This window comes from Alligator sinensis, unplaced genomic scaffold, assembly GCF_000455745.1.
Source record: "Alligator sinensis unplaced genomic scaffold, ASM45574v1 scaffold1097_1, whole genome shotgun sequence".
NCBI lineage: Eukaryota > Metazoa > Chordata > Crocodylia > Alligatoridae > Alligator > Alligator sinensis.
The window spans coordinates 1,030,507-1,036,893 of record NW_005841950.1 but is presented as its reverse complement, the minus strand read 5'-3'; the positions used below and the strand labels follow the sequence as shown (position 1 = coordinate 1,036,893).

The 6,387-nt window shown below is 51.0% G+C and overlaps 2 non-coding genes across 2 annotated transcripts; both read right to left on the bottom strand.

Moving 5' to 3' along the window:
* Positions 1-229: 229 nt before the first annotated feature.
* Positions 230-301, bottom strand: TRNAH-GUG. The gene has a single exon. It is a non-coding gene; the product is annotated as a tRNA-His (tRNA).
* Positions 302-5,182: 4,881 nt separating this feature from the next.
* Positions 5,183-5,254, bottom strand: TRNAH-GUG. The gene has a single exon. It is a non-coding gene; the product is annotated as a tRNA-His (tRNA).
* Positions 5,255-6,387: the final 1,133 nt, after the last annotated feature.

The window sequence follows — 6,387 nt, the reverse complement described above, 5'->3', positions numbered from 1 at the left end:
GCCCCGCTTCCCTGCTCCAAGCAGGGCTGGATCTGGGAGGCTGGTGGAAAACAGCTGTGTGCCCCCCGAGGGCTGGAGGGGTTCGTTTGGGTCCCCTCACCAAGACTGAAATGCCGGTGTCCGGTGCCCAGGGGCGAGGAGCTCTCTGCATCATGTCAACAAAGGAAAAAAAAAGGCCTGGAGCGCACTAAAAGCTCAACCCCCTGCCGTGCCACCGCTTGCAAGGCGATGCCGTGACTCGGATTCGAACCGAGGTTGCTGCGGCCACAACGCAGAGTACTAACCACTATACGATCACGGCGAGCTACTGGGGCCATACGATTCACTTTCGCCGCCCGCCCTCTTCACTGCGACAGCGCTGACATCACTAAGAAGGGCAGACCGCAGCGTTGGTTCCTCCCCTCCTTGGTAGGTGCATCTCTTGCGCATGCGCCCCAAATAAAACGCTAGTCTCCGGTGTGCGCAGTGTTGACGGCTCGGAGCTGTGTGAGTTCCACGCATGCGCGCCGGATGGACTGCGGGGGTCCTATCGCGGCGCGTGGACCTGGCATGCCTGCAGGGCGACCCCCGAGCTCCTGAGCCAGGGAGCAGTGTAATGAGGGGGTCTCTGGTGAAAGGCTGGGTTAGGTGATTTGCTTACTACCCCGGACGAGCTCTGACGTGGAACCAGGACAGATCCCAAATCTGGACCCCAGTCCCAAGACACCCCTTGCCTGGCAGTCCTTTGTCTCCTGCCATAACATGCCATCACGGGGCTTCCAAAAAGGGTATGCTCCCTCGGGATGCCACCGTCCCACGGCCTCCGCAGCCCTGATTGTGTCTGCTGAGGCCCTCCCAGTACAGGAGGGGGATGGTCTCTGGTGTGGGGCTGCATCCGCCTGGGCAGTGGGTTTCGTTGCCAGGCCAAGGGGGGATCTGTTCCCTCACCATTTCTGGGTGTCAGGAGTCACCTGCCAGCCCCAAACCTCGTGAGGGGCTGCGAGTGCTACCGCTGTCAGCGAACGTTTAATTCCCTTGTCAGGTGTCCATGGTCCAGATTAGGCTTCTGAAAATTGAACCTTGTGAGAGACCCAGCTGTGAAAACTCATCCAAATGATCGTGGAGTTTCCATATGAATCGGCCCCTGCTCTGATTTTCAGGCTGATACGACTTCATGTGGAACTTTGGCCGCGTGAAATTCAATTTTAGATCAGACATTTAGCAGGATCTCTGGTCTGAAGAGGCCATGTCCTCTCTCTCGCTCACCCACTGTATCACAGGTAGTGTGCGTGGCTGTATCTACACCAAGGCCACGTAGAAAGTTTTGCTGCCAGCACTTCTGCTGTCCCAAAGCCACTGACATGGCTAAGGCACATGCACATCTGGCCGTTTTTGCCAGTGCTACACACTTCCTGTGTGAAGTTGTGTCAGCAGAAGCCATGTTGCAACGTGGGTAGGTGCCCTGGTCTTATACCTGTGGATGCTGCTGTGGAGCTGGGCAGCGCCTGCCCTGGCCTTGTGCCAGCTGCTGTGTGTCAGCTGAGGTCGTGTGTCAATTGGGAGGTAACTTCAGGGGATGGAAAGGCTGGGTTTTCTCAGCTGGCACCAAAAGACAAACTGTGTAGTGTGCATCAGGCCTTGGTCACAGTTTTCAAGGGAGAGCTGGCGTCTCAGGCTTCACTGCTGGAGATTTCAGAGACTGTGAAGACTGAGGGAAAATATGGTGTGATGCTTCATTGGAGCTGCAGAGCAGTGAGAGAACATGCTACTAGTTTATGCTTCTACACATGGAGTGGGAAGAGGACACCGAGGTGATACAGGAAAATCCTAACATTAGCATTTTACACTCCTTTTCAGTTTAGATGTCCCTCGCTCTCTGTCATGGGGCTGCCTCTCCTGTACTGGCCTCCCCAGCCTATGAGCTGTCTCCCAGATTCAGTGTTTGCAGCCCTCTTGTATGGTGCCATGTCTTCCCTGCTTCATCTCCCCAGGAAATTACTCTCTTCAATAGGCCTCTTCTCCCTGGATCAGCCACTACAGGCAGTCCTCAGACTTATGACACAATTGGTTCCTGAAAACTGCATCTTAAGTCGAAACGTTATAACCCGGAACCAATTTTCTCATAAGAAACAATGTTAAAAATGGGAGATTGGTTCCTGAACCAAGGCCTGATACCCCATTTTCACTAAAAATACCCCAGAATGTTGTACTTGATCAATTATAGATGAGTAACATAGCTACATTAATGTATTTATATTGTAAGTAGCAATCATATTGATTTGGAAGGACCTCTTTGAGGTGACTTTGCTGGACTTTTTGAAAGGTTCTTGTTTGGCGTCTTCTCAGGAGTCTTCGCTGTAGGTTTTTCTGGAGTCTTTTCTGCTTTTTTGAAGAAAGTGTCCAAGAAAGTTTGGACAGATGTTCTCCCCGGAGATGAGTGACACAGCGAACTTGGCGTGGCGTGGCATTGGATCAAGCATTGTAAAGCTGAAACTGATGTCATAAAGTTGAAACAGGGTGTCAATTTATAAACGTTATAAATACAAAACGTTGCAACTTGAAACTTTGTAATTCTAGGCCTGCCTGTATCTCCTTTCCCATGCTTTCCCTCACTATGACAGAGGCAGCCTACAGCCCTGTTCCACCATGTATCCTGGGTGACAAGGACAGAGGGGACATCTCTGTCAGCCATTCTTACAAGGCACCTGATCCCAGGCCCTTAAAGAAGCAGTAGTCTGAGTTTCCTCCTCAACCGCTCCCTCAAGCACTGCTCTTTTCCAGAACCACTTCTTCTTCCCCAGCATTTACCTCTGCTCTCCCCTTGAAGTGTATCTGGTCCCAGAGCTCCTAGAACCTAAAAGGACCACAACATGGGGCAAAATCTGTCTGGCCCCATGGTCTGGAATGAGGGCATTATAGGGCAGCCTCTTTTCCGCTAAACAAAGAAGCTGAAAGCTTCACAACTGATCTTAACTTTGAATTTGTTTTCAATTTTGGAGTGAATAAATGTGAAATGACTGGTTTTGCTGGTAGGGGGTTCTTCCAGGTAGCTGTTTTTATAGGATTATTATGCAGAAATTTGCATACTGGTGAAGACCTTTCACACAGATTAAGGTCATGCCAGCTCCTCAAAAGTAGTATTATAGATTTTGAATACAGGTGACAAGTTTTAATGTCTCTGTGGCATGCAGGCCATCAAATCACTTTTAAAAATAGCTGATTTTCCAACTACTCAGTTGGTCTAATAAAAGATATGACGAAGATCCTTGTCTGCTGATTTAAATAGACTTTTCCCAACCTGCTGCTTGCTAAGGGTGTCCCCATTAAAACTCTACTGGACTAAACCACCTGTTTCCAAGAAAACCCTAGCATCTATCTGTCCAAAAATCTTGGAGAGAGGTGCTCCAAGGCAAAGCAGCTGAAATCCATAAACCAAAAGACTCAAAGGCAATACAGGGAAGTCTCACCTTCAGGGTCGAGGGGTCCAGGGCTCCCCAGTCTCCAAGATTCACCACTTTGGGTAAAGGAAGCCACTACAACAGCAAACAAACTGAGCAGAAGTGCTGTGATCACAGGTTGGCTCCTTGACTGTGGTCCCACCTTCTACTTAATGACAGTCTAGAAGGCTGAAGCAGCTGAAACATTTACAGCCCCTGCCACCTTTCTCCTTTTTCTGTGTTATCAGTTTGGAGATATTTCAGCCTTGGTAGATGCTAGGAAACAACATTTCCAAGGTAATCAGCCCTAAATATTGCCTCATAAATGATTAGGTTGTGTTCTGTGTCAATGGATGAAAAGTCCTGAAAGCTTTAAGATTCTCATATGTAATGCTCACGAATTAAAGAAAAAGGTGTCTGTTTATCCCATTATTCTGTTAAACTCTGGGTTGTAAGATCTCTGTGGGGAGGGGAAGGAAAGGTTTAGGTACTACATAAAAAGAAAGTCTAAAGGAGAAGCCTTTTCAACTAGCCCAGTGGTCAAGATTTAGACATTTGATCGTTTGGATTCGATGTGAAGCTGTTTTAAGCACCCAGCTATAGTTCTGGTTGACTTTTGTAAAAATCTTTAGTTGATATTTATAACGGAGCAGACATCCCCTTTTTTACAATTCTTCCTTAGACTTTGTGTAGATGGGTTATTGTTATAATTAATCCAATGATTTAAACAATATGATGATTTAATTTCAACCCAGGTTGGAGACTAACATATCAATCCAACTTTGAATGGCTGTTGATCTGAGTGTTGTTCTTGGTTTGGCTCACTATTATTAATATTATGTCATTAATTAAGAGCTTTGCTGATTGGTGTATTACATTCAACAAACCATACTTGTCTTGAATTTGTTTGGCAGTTTTAATAAAGAGTTACAGAAGATACTAGTCTCATTTCTGTCAGTAAAGCCTGGGTCCAGAAGCTTTGAGGGGTGGGTGGCCAACGGGCAGTCAAACCAAAAGGCAGCATCACCCTAACTAGGCTTTGGCTCTTTGAAAACTCATCAGGTCCTTCAGAGCCAGGCCACTGTCGGTGGGGGAGGAAGCTTAAAATATTTCAGGAGCTGTTGTCAAGGCTGTCCTGCCCCCTCCTCATATGTCCAGGGCTCAGGGTGGGGGGTCCGGAGAAAACAGTCATTTGGCCCTGACTTTCCAAAGCAATTGCCTGAGGCCCGGACCAGGCCTGTCAAACGTGAATGGGAAACGATTCACAGCGTTAGGGGCGCTTGGGGGTGGTATCAGAAATGTCTTTGGGGCGATAAGTCAATAAAGGACCAAGGTGCCTAGGGCAGGCTTGCAGAGTGGCCCAAGCCCAAATCACCCATTAGCTGAGGGCACCTTGGCTCAGCTGGCACCCACCCATCCCACTTGCAAGGTCTCCACATGCCCAGCTTAGTGGGCAGTGCCCCCCTCAGCCCCACGGGGCCAGGCCAGCGTGGGCGCTCAGCACCAGACAGCCCCTGTGCCCAGCACCAGTCCCATGCCCCCCTGCCAGAGAGCTCCCAGGCCAGGGCAGCCCATGCAAGGAGCAGTTGCCAGGCCAGGCGTGGGGGGGGGCTTGCTAGGAGGCTGTGCCCCCTTCCCCGGGGCAGGAGCTGGCTGTGCCCAGTGCCCCACGTGCGTGCGGTCAGTAAAAAGTAGGTCAGGTTATGCCGCGCCTCTGCTCGCAGCAAAAGGTGAAGCCCCGTGCCGTGCCACCGCTTGCAAGGCGATGCCGTGACTCGGATTCGAACCGAGGTTGCTGCGGCCACAACGCAGAGTACTAACCACTATACGATCACGGCGAGCTACTGGGGCTACGTGCTCGCACCGCGCCGCCCGCCCTTTTTACTGTACCAGCGCTGACGTCATCGAGGTGTACCAATCGCTCCGCTTTTCTGTATTGCCTAGGGGCAACTTTCTGCGCAGGCAGCCGGGCTCCGTACTGCGCATGTGCTGTTGTGGCGCTCTGTCTTGACTGCGCAAGTACCAGGGCTGGGTAAACCGGGTGCCTTTTCTGCAGACTCCTGCCCACAGCCCTGTGCTGGGGAGGGGCACCTTCCCTGCCTGGGCTGAGCTGGGTGCAGGTCACCCCAGGGGCAGCCCTTGCAACCAGCTGGGGAGGCCTGTCTGGAGCAGGTGGGCTAGGCAGTGCCAGGACAGGGCACGGCCTTGCAGGTAGAGCTGCATCCCCCAGGAGTGCCCAGCTGGGACTGCCTGCTCCCACACAGACTGGGCCCTGCTTGCTGAGACCGGCCCCACCCCAGTCACCACATATCCCAGAATGGCAGTAGTCAACCATCTACCCAGCAGAACGGCCCCTTGCGCGGAGGCTTGCCCACCCCAGCATTTCCGGGATTGCTACCTTCAGTCTGTTTTCCCCACCAGTGGTTTAGGCTGGACTGCCCTCAGCCTGCGTGTCCGCTGTGGAGAAGGTGCCCTGCTGCCCCATATGACCAGCATGCCCAGATGGCACAAGCATTGTGACCCTGTGCTGGACCGCTGGGGGCTGGGTTGTCTGGGTTCTAGCACCAAGTGGGGACTAATAGGTAAAGACAGCAGTAAATAAAATGAGTGTGTGCCTGGGGCATCCATGTGGCCTGGGCTTGCTGAGCACAATCAGCTAAACAAAAGGCCCATTCCCATGAGCGCTAAGGCAACGTCAGACACAAAGAACCATCTCACCCATATGGTAAAAGATGAAGTTTTGGTTGGGTCAGAAGAGCATGTGTGTGTGGAGACTAAAGAATTTATTCTGTGACAGCAGCAAAACACAGAGACCTGTCTACATGCATTGTCTCAATCTTGGGTACACAGATTGAACCCTTCTGCCTGCAAGCTTTCCACCTCAGGGCTCAGGTTTCCATAAGGACTTTGGGTGCAAAATGTGTTTTCAGAAGCACAAAGGTAAGAAATGTAAATGTCACCAAAATGTTCC